Source organism: Sus scrofa, chromosome 6 (genome assembly GCF_054392235.1).
Source record: "Sus scrofa isolate SSC_HxYL_T2T_F1_AM1 chromosome 6, Sscrofa_HxYL_maternal_Yorkshire_Landrace_v2.0, whole genome shotgun sequence".
Taxonomy (NCBI): Eukaryota; Metazoa; Chordata; class Mammalia; order Artiodactyla; family Suidae; genus Sus; species Sus scrofa.
This window is the reverse complement of record NC_139388.1, coordinates 66,422,497-66,441,816: the sequence shown is the minus strand read 5'-3', so window position 1 is coordinate 66,441,816 and position 19,320 is coordinate 66,422,497. Positions and strand designations below refer to the sequence as shown.

The following is a 19,320-nucleotide window of genomic DNA, read 5'->3' as shown; positions in this document are numbered from 1 at the left end:
TTAACATTTCAGGCTGCAAGCATTTTGAGAGCAATAGGATGTTTATTTGCTTCCACTTACCAGCGGATGTCAACGTGAGTTGGCTTATAGGAGTCTGAGATAATATCCAGTGTAACACTTCAGTAATCGTTACTACCAAAGACTCTTAAATGTTATTAACACTCTTGTGAAACTGTCCCCGGCGCTATTAAGAAGGATGGAACTCCAGTCCAGCCCTTGAAGTCTTTCCTAGGGCTCCCAGCCTGATGATTGGCTCTTTTCCAGGCGATTCAGGTGCAGGGGAAACCTTCCCTGAGGGCTTTGCACTACATTACCCGGAACAACTTGCGCTAAGAGACAGAAACAGTCATCCAATGAAAATCCAGAAAAGGCGCGTTTCCGGAAGGGAGAACCCGCTGTAGAGAGACTTCCGTCTCATGGCGGCCATTTTGGTTGATGTTGCGTCTGTAGAGCTGGTGCGAAGCTAGTCTGTGCGGCGTTGGGAGCGAGGTGTCGGGCTTCGAAGGAGGAGGAGGAGGCTCTGCGCGCACCGCCCAGGGCGGGCCTGCGGGTCTGGACACCGCCGCCTGCGGGGAGTCTCGGTGCCGCGTCCCGCCCGGTCGCTGGGCTGTGGTCGGTCCGCTCCGGCCGGAGGCGCCGACGGCGGCGGCCGCGCCGAGGGACCCGGCCGAGGTAAGCGCTGCGGGCCCCGGGTGGTGCCCTGCCCGTTTCCCCAGCCGACTAGGAGGGGCCCGAGGGAGCGGCGCCTGGGCGCCTGGTCCCGGACCGGGAGGCCCGCAGGGGTGGTCTCCGGGTTTCCGACGCTCAGGGTCACGTGGAGTGGGGGAGGCGTGGAGATGCCAGTGAGTCGGGACCTCGGGGGAGGCCGGAGTCCGCCTCGTTTCTGCAAGGAAGGGGGTTTGAGGCCGGGCTGACCCTGGAGCGGCGGACGAGTGGTTGTCACTTCTTAGGGCCCTGGGAGCCTGGAGGGTTTTGGATACTATTCAGGTTTGTTTCCACTGAGCCACAGCAGGAACTCCAAGGTCCGTATTTTTGCAGTCAGCCTGGTAGACTGATGGCAAGTCTTGCTTGCTCTCCTTTTGACCAGGTGACTGTAAATAAATGCTTGTTACTCCATTCCTGTACCTGACATTTATTTGTGCCTGACACTGTGCAAAATGCTGTTGTCACTGACATGGTCACTGCTAAAGCAGACCGTAAACTGTTCTTGCAAGACCTTTTTCTACGGTTACAATTTCTTTACATCCAGGACAACATCTGTAATTTTCTGTTTTTGATATTAGTCGTCTTAATGGGCATCAAATCGTGTATTTTTACTGTTGCGATTGTATTTCTCTAATGTTGTACTTCTTGGCCATTTGCCAGTATCTTTTTTTTTTTTTTTTTTTTTTAGGGCCACATCTGTGTCTTGTGGAGGTTCCCAGGCTAGGGGTCCAGTCAGAGCTGTAGCGCTGGCCTACACCAGAGCCACAGCAACACAGGATCCAGGGCGTCTCTATGACCTACACCACAGCTCAGGGCAACGCTGGACCCACTGAGCGAGGCCAGGGATTGGACCCATGCTACGGCAGTGACAATGCCGGATCCTTAACCTGCTGAGCCACCAGGGAGCTCTATAAGTCTGTTTTGTGCCAGTATCATACTGTTTTTGTTTGTGTTTTAATTGCTGCACCTGGGGCACATGAAAGATCCAGACCAGGGATTGAATCAGAGCCACAGCCTTGACCTATGCCAGAGCCGTAGCAATGCCAGATCCTTAACCCACTGTCTGGGCTGGGGATCAAACCTGCACCTCTTCAGTACCCCCAGCCACTGCATTCAGATTCTTAAGCCATTGAACCATGGCAGGCACTCCACTCCCAGATGGTTTTTAAATTTATGATCCTAGATGTCATGTCATTGAATGTGTGGGTTTAATTTTGGGCTTTCTTTTTTTCTTTCTTTTTTGGGCTGTACCCACAGCATGGACGTTCCCAAGCTAGGGGTCTAATTGACGCTATGGCTGCTGTCCTATACCACAGCAACTTAGGATCTAAGCTGCGTCTGTAATCTAAACCACAGCTCATGATAACGCTGGATCCTTAATCTACTGAGCAAGGCCAGATCAAACCCGCAACTTGATTGTTCCTAGTCAGATTCATTTCTGCTGTGCCATGATGGGAACTCCCTATTTCTGGGCTTTCTATCCTGTCCCATTGATCTATATTTCTGTTTCTGTGCCAGTTCTATACTTTTTTGATGTCTTCATAATATAATCTGAATTCAGGGAGTCTGATTCCTCTGGCTCCATTTTTCATTCTCAGAATTTCTTTGGCTCTTAGGGTCGTTTGTGTTTCCATACAAATTTAAACATTTTTTTCTATTTCTGTGAAAAAATGCTATTGCTGATTTGATAGAGATTGAGTTCAATCTGTCGATTTCCTTGGATAGTGTAGTCATTTTGACAATTTTCACTATTCCAATTTGAGAACATATATATATATATATATATATATATATATATATATATTTTTTTTTTTTTTTTTTTTTTTTTTTTGCCATTTTTAGGCCGCTCCCACGGCATACGGAGGTTCCCAGGCTAGGGGTCTAATGGCACCTGTAGCCACCGGCCTACGCTGTAGGCTGGTGTACAGATGGCCATACAGATGGCCAGAAAACATGGAAAGATGTTCAAGATCACTAATTTAGAGAAATGCACATCAAAACTACTATGAGGTACCACTCAGAATGGCCATCATCTAAAAGTCTACAAACAATAAATGCTGGAGAGAGTGTGCAGAAATGTACACTGTTGTTAGAAATGTACACTATTGTTAGAAATGTACATTGGTGCAACCACTGTGGAAAACAGTATGGAGATGCCTCACAAAACTAAAAATTGAATTACTGTTTGATTTAGCAGTCCCACTACTGGGCATCTATACAGAGAAAACCATGACTTGAAAAGATGTAGTGTTCACTTCTGCACTATATATAATAGCTAAGACATAGAGTCAACCTAAATGCTCTTCAACAGAGCAGTGGATAAACAAGATGTGGTACACACACACAGTGGAATATTACTCAGCCATTAAAAGGAAACAAATAACGACATTTGCAGCAACATGGATGGACCTAGAAATTATGCTAAGTGAAGTTAGACAGTGAGACACCAAAGTCATATGCTATCACTTATATGTGGAATCTTAAAAAAGTATGCAGTTAACTTCTTTGCAGAACAGGTACTGACTCACAGACTTTGAAAAACTTAGGGTTTCCAAAGGAGTTGGGGAGGATGGACTGGGGGTTTGGGATGGAAGTACTATAAAATTGGTTTTTGGTGATCATTGTACAACTATAAATGTAATAAAATTCATTGAATTAAAAAAATAACATGATACTTCTTTCATTTAATTATTGTATTATAGTTCTCAGTACAGGTCTTTTTCCTCCTTAGATAGGTTTATTTTTAGATACTTTATTCTTTTTGTTGCATTGGTAAATGAAATAGCTTCTTTAATTTCTTATGCATATTGGTCATTTGTGTATCTTTTTTGTTCTTTTAGCTCCACACCCAGCGACACTCTGCTACTTCCCATTTTTAGTCTGACTGCAGCCTGGGATTAAAATTCCCTACCACTTCTCTAAACCACTTAATCTGATGTGATCTTCACATTATTTTCCCCATAGCACTGACTGACATTGTTTATGTCCTCAGATACACAAGTATCCTTTAATAGTCTTTGAACACCATCTAGCATTCAGATTTTCTGGGGCCTAAACCTACACTTTTGAACAGTATCACAAGTCACCAGTAGATGTGGCCCTGGTCAAAACTATTGACAGAGGAGTGATTTATGAAAAAACCTTTTTTGTTGGGCTACATCTGGTCCATGTGTCTATCGCTTGGTGAGAGTAGAGCTGCTTCCTAAGTTTGACCTCAACTCCATTTCCGGAACACAGTGCTATGGACTGGTTCTTTCATGTGTTTGATGTACAGTTGTGAGGTGTCACTCCAACCCAATAAAGTCCACATGTAGTTAACCAGCATTTCTTTGTTTTCAGTTTCTTGGCATGGAAACGAGGATGAAGAGACACCTTCTGAATAGGGCATATTTGCACAAGGAATGTCACAGATGAGGAACCTCAGGGAAGTTTTGTCTCCTAAGAAGGCCCAGCCCTGCAAGATGTATGTCCCAGTGTTGAGAGACATTTTGTGCTTGGTTGAACAGCAGGGAACAAATAGGGAGCAGAAGGCATACACATGCAGGGCATGTGGGAAACAGTTCTGTTTCACAGCAACCTTCAAGAGCTCCAGAAGCACCAAATTAGAGAAACCCTTCATGTGTGATGTTGAGAGACCCTCTTTTTTTTTTTTTTTTTTTTTTGTGCCTTTTTGCCTTTTCTAGGGCTGCTCTTGAGGCATATGGCGATTCCCAGGCTAGGGGTCTAATCAGAGCCGTAGCCACTGGCCTATGCCAGAACCACAGCAATGCAGGATCCGAGCCGCGTCTGCAACCTACACCACAGCTCACGGCAACGCCGGATCCTCAACCCACTGAGCAAGGGTAGGGATCGAACCTGCAACCTCATGGTTTCTAGTTGGATTCATTAACCACTGTGCCACGACTGGAACTCCGAGAGACCCTCATTTTTGAAGAGGTGCACAGCCCATGGATCAAGGAATCTTATCTACCTCCACAGAGATTGGGAACAGCTTTGTAGCCAACATGGGACTTCAGGAAGAGGCCACTAATACCAGGAAGAAACAAAACGACTGTAAGGACATTGAAGCTGGTTTTCACAGTGGAAAATGTCGTCACAGCTCTGAAGAAGGCAGTGTCTTCTGCCACACATAGATACTTGTTCAGGATGAGTTTTCACTGGGGAAGAGTTTTGTGGGTGAAGCAAATGTGGGAAAGCCTGCAAACATGTAACCTTATTCAGCATGAGAAAGTTAATACACTGCAAAAAGTCCTGTTCAGCGCAGCCAATGTGAAAAGTTTTTTACCTGCAAATCCAATTTCCTTGCACATCAGTGCAAACTGGAGAAGAGTCCTATGAGTGCAGTGAATGTGGGAAATCTTACTTATACCAGTAAATCCTATCTCTTTGTTCATCAGAGAGTACACACTGGAGAAAGGCTGTATGAGTGCCATGAATGTGGGAAATTGTTTATCCACAGCCAGTATCTCAGGGCCCACAAGAAAATTTACACTGGGGAAAAGCCTTAATGACTGCAATAAATGTGGGAAATCGTTCCTACTAGGTGGATACTTCATAATCATGAGAGTTCACACTGGGGAAAGACCTTTTGAGTGCCATGAATGTGGGAACTTAGCTGCTGAAATGAAAAGCTCAGTTCCCATCAGAAACTTCACAGTGGATAAATGCCTTATGAGTGCAATAAATGTGGGAAATCTTTTTTTTATTTGTTTTTTGTCTTTTCTAGGGCCACTCACATGGCATGTGGAGTATCCCAGGGTAGGGGTCTAATCGGAGCTGTAGACGCCAGCCTACTCCACAGCTACAGCAATGTGGGATCCAGGCTGCGTCTGCGATCTACACCACAGCTCACAGCAACGTCGGATCCTTAACCCATTGAGCAAGGCCAGTGATCGAACCCGCAACCTCATGGTTCCTAGTCGGATTTGTTAACCACTGAGCCACAATGGGAAATCCGGAAATCTTTTTTTTTTTTTAATTACTCAATGAATTTTATTACATTTATAGTTGTACAATAATCATCACAACCAAATTTTATAGCAGTTCCATCCCAAACCTTCAGTGCATCCCCTTGCCCCCCAACCTGTCTCATTGGGAAACCATAAGGTTTTCAAAGTCTGTGAGTCAGTATCTGTTCTGCAAAGAAGTTCATTGTGTCCCTTTTTTAGATTCTACATGTAAGTGATATAGCATTTGATGTTGGTGTCTCATTGACTGACTGACTTCACTTAGCATGATCATTTCTAGGTCCATCAATGTTGCTGCAAATTCACAGGTTTTTTGAGATGTAATTCATATACTATAAATCATATACTATATGATTCGTTTATCCAAAGTGCACAGTTCACTGGTTTTTAGTATATTCACAAAGGTGTGTAACCATCACCACCATGTAATTCCAAAACATTTTCGTCAGTCCAAGATCAGACCCACACCACAGGCCACAGCAATACCAGATCCTTAAACCACTGTGCAAGGCCAGGGATCAAACCTGTGTGCTGATGGATACCAGTCAGGTTTGTTACTGCTGAGCCACAATGGGAAATTCTTTTTTTTTAATTTATTTATTTTTTTAGGGTTGAACCTGAGGCATATGGAGGTTTGCAGGCTAGGGGTCAAACTGGAGGTGTAGCTGCTGGCCTATACCACAGCCACAGCAACACAGGATCTGAGCCTCTTCTGCAACCTATACCACAGCTCATGGCAACCTTGAATCCTTAACCCAATGAGCAAGGCCAGGGATCAAACCTGTGGCCTCATGGATACTAGTTGGGTTCCTTAATCACTGAGCCATGATGGGAACTCTCCATATTGCACATTTGTAATGACTTTTCTTTTTCAAATATCAATATTATTATCATTTTTTATTTTTTAGGGCCGCACCTGCTGCATATAGAAATTCCCAGGCTAGGGGTCAAGTCGGAGCTGTAGCCGCTGGCCTACACCATAGCCACAGCAATGTAAGATCTGAGCCCTGTCTGCAACCTACACCACAGCTCGTGGCAACGCCAGATCCTTAACCCACTGAGCAAGGCCAGGGATCAAACCTGCATCCTCTTGGACGCTATAGTCAGATTTGTTTCCTCTGAGCCACAATGGGAACTCCTCGAATATTATTTTTCTTAAAGTATCACTGATTTACTGTGTGCCGATTTCTGCTGTACAGCACAGCGGTTCAGTTATACATATGTACATATATATGTACATACATGTGCATTCTTTTTTTTTTATCATGGTATGTTAAGGAGACTGGATGTAATTCCCTTGGGTATACACTAGGACCTTGCTTCTCCGTTCTAAAATGTAATAGTTTGCATGGTAATAACTAGTTTCCAAATATACATATAAGTGCAATGACTGAGTTGGATCCTTCCCCAGTATTACATTTATTTATTTTTTTAGACTTAAATTATTTTTATTAATATGTTACTTAAATTTGTACAAAAAACAGATATTAAACCATTTTCTTTTAGTGCTTACATAAGACTAAAACACATTTATGATTTAAACACCATGAAAGGTCACAAAACCAGTAAAGTTAGAATTAGTAATATTAGTGAAATATGATATATTGTTTGCTCATTTATTTTTGTGTATCATCATGTACTTTGTGCTTTTTAATTTATGATCCTAGATACCACGTTGAGTGCATAACTTCCTAGAATCCATTTCTAAAGTAAATGAACACTTTCATAACTCCAGTAACTATTGAACATGAAAGTATTGTTTTTTAAAAAATACTTTTTTTTTTTTAATTATAGCTGGTTTACAGTGTTCTGTCAGTTTTCTACTGTACAGCATGGTGACCCAGTTACACATACAAGTATGCATTCTTTCTCATTATCATGCTCCATCATAAGTGGCTAGACATAATTCCCAGTGCTATACAGCAGGATCTCATTGCTTATCCATTCCAAAGGCAATGGTCTGCATCTATTAACACCAGGTTCCCAATCCATCCCACTCATTCTCCCTCCGCTTTGACAACCACAAGTCTATTCTCCAGGTCCATGATTTTCTTCTCTTGGAAAGGCTCATTTGTTTCATGTATTAGGTGCCAGGTATAAGTGGTATCATATAATATTTGTCTTTCTTTCTGATATATATTTATTTCTTTGATTTCATTCATCAGAGTTGTGTAGTTTTCATCATGTAGATCTTGTACATGTCTTGGTAGAGTTATAACTGAGTGGTTTTTTTTTGTTTTTTTGTTTTTTGTTTTTTGTTTTTTGTCTTTTTGCTATTTCTTTGGGCCGTTCCCATGGCATATGGAGGTTCCCAGGCTAGGGGTCGAATCGGAGCTGTAGCCACCGGCCTACTCCAGAGCCACAGCAACGCGGGATCCGAGCCGTGTCTGCAACCTACGCCACAGCTCACGGCAACACCAGATCGTTAACCCACTGAGCAAGGGCAGGGACCGAACCCGCAACCTTGTGGTTCCTAGTCGGATTCGTTAACCACTGTGCCACGACGGGAACTCCAAACTGAGTATTTATTTAACTGAGTATTTGTTTCTCTTTTTTTGTGTGTGGGGGGTACTATTATACATGATACTGTGTTTTTAATTTCAGTTTCACTTGTTCGTCTGGTTTATAGGAAAGTGATGACCTTTTCTATATTAACCATGTATCCTAAAGTCTTGTTGTAATGCTTCTTATTTTCAGGATTTTATTTTTATTTGGTCTACTTTTGTTTGTTTTCCATAGCTGTTTTATTCCTTCCTTTCTGATCAGTATACCTTTTCTATAACCTTCTCTTATTGCATTAGCTATGAATTCTAGTATAAATTGAAAGGGAGTTTTAAGAGGGATTATCCTTGCCTTCTTCATAGTAGTCTGAAATTTCTAGTTTATTTCTAGTAGTTATGTTGATAACTATAGGGTTTTATTTAGATCATCAAGTTGAAGTCTTTCTGTGTTTAGAATACTAGGAGATGGAGCCTTCTATCATGAATGGATTTGCATATTTTCAGACCCTTTTTCTGCCCTGTTGATGAGATCATGTGTTTTTTAAGGTGTTGATGATGTGGATTCATTTCCACTGGCCATAGTGGGAACTCCTGTTTTGCCTCTTTTTTTTTTTTTTTTTTTTTTTTTTTTGTCTTTTTGCCATTTCTTGGGCCGCTCCCGTGGCATATGGAGGTTCCCGGGCTAGGGGTCGAATCGGAGCTGCAGCTGCCAGCCTGCGCCAGAGCCACAGCAACGCAGGATCTGAGCTGCGTCTGCAACCTACACCACAGCTCACGGCAACGCCGGAACCCTGACCCACTGAGCAAGGGCAGGGATCGAACCCTCAACCTCATGGTTCCTAGTCGGATTCGTTAACCACTGTGGCACGATGGGAACTCCTTGCCTCATATTTTGATATTCTGTTGGTAGGTGGAAACATGTTAAGGATTATTGTGTATCCTGAAGAATTGACTCCTTTATCATTGTGTCATTCTCTTTATCCCTGATAACTTTGCTTACTTGAAATCTGCTCTGATGTTAACAGTTACTATCAATTTTTTTTCAAATAGAGTTAGCCTCTCTTATTAATTAACTTTTAATCTATATGTAGCTTTCTATTTAAAGTGAGTTTCTTGGAGACATCATATAGTTGAGACCTGTTTTTGCTCCACTCTGAGAAATTCTATTAATTGGTGCGTTAAGACTGTTGACATTTCATGTGTTGATACAGTTGGATAAATATCTAATATATTTGTTACTATTTTCTGTTGATTGCCCTTGTTCTTCGTTTATATTTTAATTTGCACTATTCTTGCTGGGGTTTTTTTGTGTGTGTGTGTTTGTTTCTTTTGGCTGTGCCTGTGGCATGTGGAAGTTCAGGGCCAGGGATTGAACCCACACCACAGCAGCAATCCAAGCCACTGCAGTGACAATGTGAGATCCTTAACTCACTGCATCACAAGAGAACTCCCTTGTTTTTGTGGTTTTAATCAAGGATTCTGTGAGATTGCATTTTCTCTCCTTGTTTCTTTCTTTCCTTCCTCCCCTCCCCTCCTTTCCCCCCTCCCTTTTCTTTCCTTCTAGCATAGTTATCCTAGAATTTGTGATAGGTCTTTACAACTAATTGAAGTCTACTTTCATATGTCATTACATGGCTTCCTGGGTAGTTCAAATATAAAACCAAAAAAAAAGCTTTACTTCTTCCATTCTGTGATTGCTATAATCCATTTTAATTTTACATAGAATACCCAAGTATGTGTGTAAAAATGCGTAATGGAACGCACTGTTGCTTTTGTTCTTTTGAACAAATTATTATCTATTAGGTTGGAATAGGCATTTTTGCAAAGAAGACATGTAAATAGCAAAGAGCTACATGGAAATATGCTCAGTATCACTGGTGGTCAGGGGAATGCAAATCAAAACCACAGTGGGTGAAGGATCTGGTGTATCTCCAGCTTAAATTCAGTCCCTGGCCCAGGAACTTCCATATATTGTGGGGGCAGCCCCAAAATAACATGAAGTAAAGATAAAAAGATGGGAGAGCAGGGCCCCTTTGTGCACTGTTGGTGGAAATGTCCATTGTTGCAACCGCTACGGAAAAGAATGTGGAGAATACTTAGAAAATGAAAAAAAGGAACTACCCTATGAGTCAGCAGTTCCACATCTTTGTATTTATCTAAACGGAGTCAAATCATCATGCCAGAAAACATTTGTACTTATCTTTATTGCAACATTATTAACAATATCCACGACGTGGAAACAACCAAAGTGTCTGTTGGTGGATGAGTGGATAACAGACGTGGTAGATACGGAATGTTATTCAGTGTTATTCTCCTATTAAAAAAAGGAAATCTTGCCATTTGCAACAACATGGATGGACTTTCAGGGTGTTATGCTAAGTAAAATAAGTCAGAGAGAGAAAGGCACAATTGTCTCTCAGTTTCCACAGAGGGTTTGTTCCAGTAGCCCCTGCATCCATTAAAATTTTTGGATGCTGAAGTCTCATAGTCAGCCCTCTGATTCTGAAGTTTAGAATTTGTGGATTCATCCAACCACAGATCATGTAGTGTTGCTTTGTTGTATTTTTTGAAAAATATCCATGTATGAGTGGACCCACGCATATCTAACCTATGTTGTTCAAGGGTCACCGGTACTACATTATTATACCTGTATATGGAATATTTATTTATTTATTTATTTATTATTGTGGCTGCACCCTTGTGGAAGTTCCTGGACCAGAAGTTGTAGCAACACCAGATCCTTTAACCCACTGCACTGGGCTGGGGGTCAGACTGCACCTATGCAGCGACCCAAGCTGCTGAGGTCGGATTCTTAACCCACTGTGTCATGATGGCAGGAACTCCTCTGGAATCCTAAAGGGAAAAAAAAAAAGCCAAATCAAAGCCCATCAAACTCAGACAGACAACAGATAGTGACTGCCAGAGCTGGGGAAGGGGATGTAGATAAAATGGGTGAAAGGTGTCAAAAGCTTCAGAGTTCTAAGCTGAAAAAGTTTGATTCAACCCCTAGCCTGGGAACATATGCTGCACATGCAGCCCCGTAAAGAAAAAGGAAAAAGATCCTTGATCTCATGTGACCTTCACACTCTTACTTTGTTTATGTAGTGAAACACTCACACATCCTCGAACACCAGCCCTCTGTTGCGTCACCTTTAATGGGCCTAGACACATACTTCTCCACACTCTCACAGGCCATCAGCAGTTGTGGTCCTCGTAAAAGCTACTGACAGAAATGAATTGGAGCACACGCCTTTCTCCTTGGGCCATATCCAGTTTTTGTGTCCAGTGCTTGGTGGGAGCACCTGCTTCCTCACTTGAACCCCAGTCTATTTCCTGAACACAATCCTATGGGCTGGTTCTTTCAGGTGTCGGTGTGAAATTGTGATAGTGTCACTTCTCCCAGTAAAGTCAACATAAACTTTACCATCACCTCTTTGTTTTCAGGTTCTTGGCAAGGAGTTGAGGACAAAGACACATCTTCTTCTTCTTTTTGTCTTTTTAGGGCTGCACCCACGGCATATGGAGGTTCCCAGGCTAGGGGTCGAATCAGAGCTGTAAACTGTTGGTCTATGCTACAGTCACAGTAAATCGGGATCCAAGCCACGTTTGCAGCCTACACCACAGCTCATGGCAACACTGGATCCTTAACCCACTGGACAAAGCCAGGGGTCAGTTCCAAATCCTCATGGATACTAGTCAGGTTTGTTAACCACTGAGCCACGACGGGAACTCCAAGACACATCTAAATAGAGCATGTGTATAGGAGGAGTGTTACATGCTTGTCTCCTGAGAAGGTCCAGCCCTAGAAGATGTGTGTCCCAGTGTTCAGAGACATTTTGCACTTGGTTGAACAGCACGGAACAAATAGGGGGCAGAAAGCGCATACATACGTGGCATGTGGGAAACAATTCTGCTTCTCAGCAAAACTTCGACAGTGCTGGCACGTTAGGGATATACCCTTCAGGTGTGATGACGCAAGAGGCTCATTATTGAAGAGCTACACTGTCCATGCGTGGAGAATCTCCCTACCTATAGGGAGGCTGGGAAAGACTTCCTGCCCAAAATGGCATTTTGGTGACAGGGCACTGATACCAAGAATAAAGGAAATCCCAGTAAGGAGTGTGAAGCTGTTTTCCGCAGTGGAGAAATTCATCACAACTGGGGAGAAGGAAATGTCTCTAGCCACAGAGATACACTTGCTCAGTATGAGACGCTTTTCACTGGTGAAAGGTTTTGGGAGTGCAGCAACTGTGCAAATACCTGCACCCAGAGATATAACTTTATTCAGCATGAGAAAGTTCACACTAGAGAAGGGCCTTATGATGCAGCCAATGTGGAAACATTTTTAACTGCTAATCCAGTTTTCTCATCCATGAGACAGTTCACACCGGAAAAAGGACTCATAAGTGCAGTGAATTTGTGAAATCCTGCAGCCAAAGCCATCACCTCAGTGTCCAGAGGAAAATCCACACCGGAGAAAAGGCCTGAGTGCAACAAATGTGATAAAATCTTTTAGCCAAAGGTTTACGTTCCTTCAACATTTGAGAATTCACACTGGAGAAAAGGCTTATGAGTACCGTGAATGTGGGAAATCTTTTACTGCTAAGCTTGGCCTCCATTATCATCAGAGTGTTCACAGGGCAGAAAGGCCATATGAGTTCAATGAATGTGGGAAACTTTTTACACACAAATCCAATTTCTGTTCACATCAGAGAATTCACACTGGAGAAAGTCCTCATGAGTGCAGTGAATGTGGCAAATCCTTTAGCTGAAGCCACCACCTCAGTGGCCTCAGTGCCCCTACTGAAGAAAAACCTTATGAGTGCAAGGAATGTGATAAATCTTTTATCCAAAGATGTAACTTCATTCAACATTTGAGACTTCATACTGGAGAAAGGCCTTATGAGTACAATGACTGTGGAAAATCTTTTACTGCTAAGTCTGGCCTTCATTACCATCAGAGAGTTCACAGGCGAGAAAGGCCTTTTGAGTGCAGTGTATATGGGAGGTCTTTTACTAGTTCATTGCATCTCTGTTCATCAGAGAGTTGATACCGGAGAAGGACCTTATGAGTGCAGTGAGTGTGGGAAATGTTTTATCCAAACGTGCCACCTCATTCAGCATCAGAGTTCACACTGGATAAAGGGCCTTAAGAATGCAGCAAATGAGAAAAGTATTATCAGTACAGCAATTCATTAGCTGAATGGAAATCCATTAGCGGAAGCTGTCACCTCAGTGAACATAGAAAAATCTACACTGGAGAAAAATCTGATCAGTACAAAACATGGAAAATCTTTTACATGGAAAAAGGTTCAACCTCATTTAATATCATAGAGTTCCCACTGGAGGAAGGTGTTATAAGTGCAGCAGACATCCGTAACTTATTAAAAACATTTTATTATAGTTGGTTTACAACGTTCTGTCAATTTCTGCTATACAGCAAAGTGATCCAGTTATACATTTATATATATGCTCCATCATGTTCCATCACAAGTGGCATAAAGGAAGTTCCCAGGCTAGGGGTCAAATTGGAGCTACAGCTGGCAGCTTACACCACAGCAACACAGGATCTAAGCTTTGTCTGTGACCTACACCATAGCTCACAGCAACGCTGGATTCCCCAACCCACTGCATGAGGCCAGGGATCAAACCTGCATCCTCATGGATACTGTCAGGTTCCTTATCGCTGTGCCACAATGGGAACTCTTGATGGCTATCTTTTTTTTTTTTGTGCCTTTTTGCCATTTCTTGGGCCGCTCCCACGGCATATGGAGGTTCCCAGGCTAGGGGTTGAATTGACCCTTAGCTGCCGGCCTACGCCAGAGCCAGAGCAACGCAGGATCTGAGCCACTTCTGCAACCTACACGACAGCTCACGGCAACGCTGCATCGTTAACCCACTGAGCAAGGCAAGGGATCAAACCCGAAACCTCATAGTTCCTAGTCGGATTCATTAACCACTGTGCCACGACGGGAACTCCTTGATGACTATCTTTAGTGTTGTGTTTGGATTGCTTTTTCTCATTTGTTTGTATATCTATTTTAGATTTTTGGTTTGCAGTTACCATGAAGTTTTGATATAGGTGTCCATATATATACAAGATGGTTTCAAGTCGGTTTTTTTTTTTTGTTTTTTTTTTGTTTTTTTTTTTTTTTTTTGCTTTTTAGGGCTGCGCCCCCAGCATATGGAGGTTCCCAGAAGTCCAGTCAGAGCTATAGCTGCCAGCCTACGCACCACAACCACACCAGATCTGAGCCACATCTGCAACCTACACCACAGCTTATGGCATCACCAGATCCTTAACCTAGTGAGCGAGGCCAGGGATTGAGCGAGACCAGGAATCAAACCTACAACCTCATGGTTCCTAGTCAGATTGTTTCCACTGTGCCACAACAGGAACTCCTATTAGTCTCTTGATTGCAAATGAATTTCCAGTATTCTGCATTTGTATCCTCCTCTCTCGACAGTTTCTGGTTTTAGTAGCATATTTGTGTATGGATGATTTCCTACCTTTGCAGTATGTATGCCTTTACTGGTGAGCTTCGTCATTTGTAATGTTTTTATTTCTGGTTGTGGCCTTTTCTTTTCCACCTAGAGAAGTACCTTTAGTATTTTTTGTAAAGCTGGTTTAATGGTGCTGAATTCTCTTAGCTTTTGCTTATCTATGAAGATTTTGGTTTCTCCTTCAAATCTGAATGAGAGTCTTGCTGGGTAGAGTAATCTTGGTTGGAGGTTTTTTCCTTTCATCACTTTAAGAATATCATGCCACTCTCTTCTGGCCTGCAGTTTCTGCTAAAAAAAAATCAGCTGATAACCTTATCTGGGTTCCCTGTATGTTATTTGTTTTTTTTCCCTAGCTGCTTTCAATATTTTCTCTTTAATTTTGGTCAATTTGATTAATATGTACCTTGGGTATTCCTTTTTGGGTTTGTTTTATGTGGTACTCATTATGCTTCCTGGATTTGAGGGAGTGATTCCTTTCTCATGTTAGGGATGTTTTTGGCTATTGTCTCTTCAAATATTTTTTCTGTCCCTTTTTATCTTCTCCTTTCAGCACCCTTATAATATTGTATATTTTTGGTGCTTTTGTTGTAAATTAATTATGTGTGAGGATTTATTTCTGGGCTCTCAATTCTGTTCCATTGATCTGTATGTCTGTACAATATGCTTTGGTTAGTATGGCTTTGGGATATGGTTTGAAACCAAGGATTGTGATGCCTCTAAGTTTGTTATTTCTGAAGACTGTGTAGGCTATACAGTACCCATTGTGGTTCCCATACGTTTTTCAGATTGTCCCATTTCTGTGAAAAATAGCACTGGAATTTTATAGGGATCATTGAATCTGTAGTTGCTTTGAGTCCAATGGACATTTTGACTATTTTAATTCTTCCTATCCATTACCTGAGAATATCTTTCCATTTACTTGTGTCTTCAGTTTCTTTCATTAATGTCTTAGAGTTTTCAGTGTCATCTCTGGTTAAACCTATTCCTAAATGTTTAATTTTTTCTTTTTTTTGGCTGCACCCAGGCATATGGAGTTCCCAGTCTGGGATCAGATCTGAGCTGTAACTGCACAGCTGCCGCAGTACCACATCCTTTAATCCACTGTGCTGGGGATCAAAACTGCATCCTTGACCCTGAAGAGACCCCACTAAGCCCATTGCACTAGAGTGGGAACTTTGGTATTTTATTCTTTTTTATGCAGTTGTAAATGGGAATGTTTTTTAAATTTATAAGTTTTTTTTTTTAACAACTTCCGTCTAGCAGGCACTTCATTGAGTCCTCACACCACCTTTGCAAAATATGAGTTATTAGCCATGTTTTACCTTTGGGGAAGCTGAAGGGATTTTTTTCCAACTCCAAAGCTGATACAGGACTTTGAAGGCCTGTGCTTTCTTTCCTCCTTTTTTTTTTTTTTTTTTTTTTTTTGGTTCAATGAATTAAAGTCCTACAGTTTCCATTTTATACATTATTCACCTCCTTTGTTAGATTTAATTGTATGAATTATATTTTAAAGCTATTGTGAACGGGATTGTTTCCTTTTTCTCCAGATGTTTTGTTGTTAGAGTATAGAAACCCAGCTGTTTTCTTTTTCATTTCTTTTTTTTAATTTTTTTTTTTTTTGGTCTTCTCTGCTATTTCTTGGGCCGCTGCTGCAGCATAAGGAGGTTCCCAGGCTAGGGGTCAAATCGGAGCTGTAGCCACCAGCCTACACCAGAGGCACAGGAACATAACCATAGTAACTATTGATAGGTAAAGACATCAGTAAATGCTATCCTAGTAATTCTTCTTTTCCTTTTTGGCTGTTTTCCTTTGTAAATTATCTGGAGAGTTATGCTTTGATTCCCTTCTCTTTATTTTTTTTATATGTATACTATGGGTTTTTGCTTTGTTGGTCTCACTAGGTTTCAATAAAACATATGTACGTACATACACAGAAAATGTATCTTTGGACATTCCCTTTTATGTTCGTCCATTACCAAATTATATCGGGTATCCATTCAGTAACAAATGTAGCTATTTTTAATACCTCTGTCCTTGAACTGATACTAAAGCAGTTAATACATGGGGCTACCTGACTCGTATCCCTGAGGACATGGGTTCGATCCCTGGCCTTGCTCAGTGGGTTAAGGATCCAGTGTTGCTGTGAGCTGTGGTATAGGCTGCAGACATGGCTTGGATCCTGCCTTGCTATGGCTGTGATAAAGGCTGGCAGCTGCAGCTCCGATTTGACCCCCTAGCCTGGGAACCTCCATATGCCACAGGTGTGGTCCTAAAAAAGAAAGACAAAAAATAAAAATAGTTCATACGTTATTGTTATTACAGTTTTATGTATGTATGTATTTATTTATTTATCTATCTATCTATTTATTGTCTTTTTCGGGCCACACCCATGGCATATGAAGGCTCCCAGGCTAGGGGTCAAATCGGAGCTGTAGCCACTGGCCTACGCCAGAGCCACACACAGCAACGCGGGATCCAAGCCGCGTCTGCAACCTGCACCACAGATCACGGCAACGCCGGATCCTTAACCCACTGAGCAAGGGCAGGGATCGAACCCGCCACCTCGTGGTTCCTAGCCAGATTGGTTTTCCTGCGCTACGATGGGAAGTCCTTTTGATAAATTTTTTTTGTGGGTTTTCTAATTCTACATTCTTACCTTTACCAGTATGTTGCAAATATAGGTGTTTTCGTATTACTAGTTTGTGTGTACTCCATGCAGCATTATTTATAAGGCAGTTTAGAGTTGATGATGTCCCTTAGCTTTAATGAAAGTCTTTATCACCCCTTTATTTCTGAAGGATAGCTTTCTTGGGTCAAGTATTCTTTTTTGGCAGTTTCTTTCGACACATGGAATATATCATCCCACTTTCTCCTGCATACAAGGTCTCTGCTGAGAAAGTCACTGAGTGTGTCATTGATGTTCCCTTATATGTGATTTTTTCCCCCTTTCCTTCCAGCTTTTAAAAATTCCTTTTTTTGGTATGGGGGGTGGACTGGCTTTAGACCATTTTACTATGTGTCTTATAGAAGATCCTTTTGCACTGAATTTTGAGGTTACGTATTAGCTTCAGGTACTTGCATGTCTAAATCTCCCCAGATATGGGAAGTTCTTAGCCATTCTTTCTTTCATCTTTTTACCCTTCTCCCTCTAGTCTTCTTTTGGGACTCCAAGGATGTGTACATTATTTCTCTTGGTGGTGTCCTTTAAGGCCTGTAAAGTATGCTTTCTTCATTCTTTTTCATTTTTTTTTCTCCTCTGATTGGACTGTTTCAGTTGATCTGTCTTTGGGCTCACTGATTCTTCTGGTTGCTTGAGTCAGCTACTGAATTCTTTATTTCACTTAGAGCATTCTTTAGTTCCAAAATTTTTTTTTTTGGGGGGGTGTCTCTTTTACATTCTCTATCTTTGCTGAACTCTTCATTTTGTTTGTGTATGGTTTTCCTAGTATCTTTGGATTGTTTATACTCTCCATTTTTAGAAAATCTCTTGGAGTTTTCTTGTGGCACAGCAGGTAAAGGATCTGGCGTTGTCACTGCAGTAGCTTGGGTCACTGCTATGGTGTGTATTTGATCCCTGGCCTTGGAATGTCCACATGCTGTACGCTCAACCAAAAAAAAAAAAAAGACTTTCTCTCGTAGTTTCTGGATCTTTGATTTCTTTGGGGCCAGGTATTGCAGGTTTACTGTATTACTTTGGAGAAGCTGTATCTCCCTCATTCTTTGTGATCCTTGTAACTCTGCATAGGTTTTTGTGCATTTGAAAAAAGGAGTAACCTCTTCTAGACTCGATGCACCAGCTTTGGTAAGGGAAACCTTTCATCTGTCGGTGAATGACCCTGACCTGAGTTCTAGTGGTGCAGGGTGTGGTATTGTGGCATTTGGTAGCACTCTGTCCGGGGGGTGTCATATATTTAGCTTAACATGCACTTGGCTTTGGGACCAGCAGCAGGTGCCTGTAGTAGCAGAGCCCCATTAAAGACACACATGGAGTGATGGGGGCCAGAGCCAGTATCATGGGCTGCATTCAGCTGTGCTCTCAGGCAGAGGTAGAGACCCTGGATGTTGGCATGCAGGTGCACAGTGGTTCCAGACTGAAGGCACAGCCTTATTTGGGCCCAGAGAGTGCTGCAGTGGCCCTGGCTGGCAATACACTCACCCATGGCTGCGTATTTTCCATCCAAGCGTGTGCACCACACTGGAGGTTGGTGATGGGCATCAGAAAGCTGTACAGAGCTACAGGTGCTACCAGCCCTGAATGGGGGTTTAGTGTGAGCCACCTGTTGGGGCCTAGGCTGGCATCTTGTACTCTGAAAGTTGCAGAAGGCAGAGAGGGTCGAAGGCACGGCTCAAGGAGGGAAACAGGTGGCTGGTGTTGCCAAGCGCAAATACCTGTGGGGGGAAAGCTGCTGAGAGTTGCAGGGAGAGTGAGGGGCCTGTGGTGGTTGCGCCAACTACTGGCTCCATCAGTGACAGAATCTGCCGTGTTTGTCTGCAAAGCCACTCTCTGAACCGTGACGGTCCCCACTGCATGTCTACTTAGCCTCTTTTTCTACCTTGTTTCTAGCTGGTTAAATATACATCTTAGCTCTGCCTGTCTCGATGCGGTGAAACAGAAGCTGGAGCCTAACTCTGTTCCAAGAGGC

At 42.3% G+C, this 19,320-nt stretch overlaps 1 protein-coding gene and 1 long non-coding RNA gene across 2 annotated transcripts in view; one reads left to right on the top strand and one right to left on the bottom strand.

Annotated features, from left to right (window-relative positions):
• LOC110261339 (zinc finger protein 444) overlaps positions 1–19,320 on the bottom strand; it is a 996,914-nt gene that overhangs the window by 952,564 nt on the left and 25,030 nt on the right. The window lies entirely within an intron of this gene.
• On the top strand, positions 435–7,184 carry LOC102165933 (uncharacterized). The gene is made up of 2 exons (XR_303906.4): positions 435–672; positions 4,045–7,184. It is a non-coding gene; the product is annotated as an uncharacterized LOC102165933 (long non-coding RNA).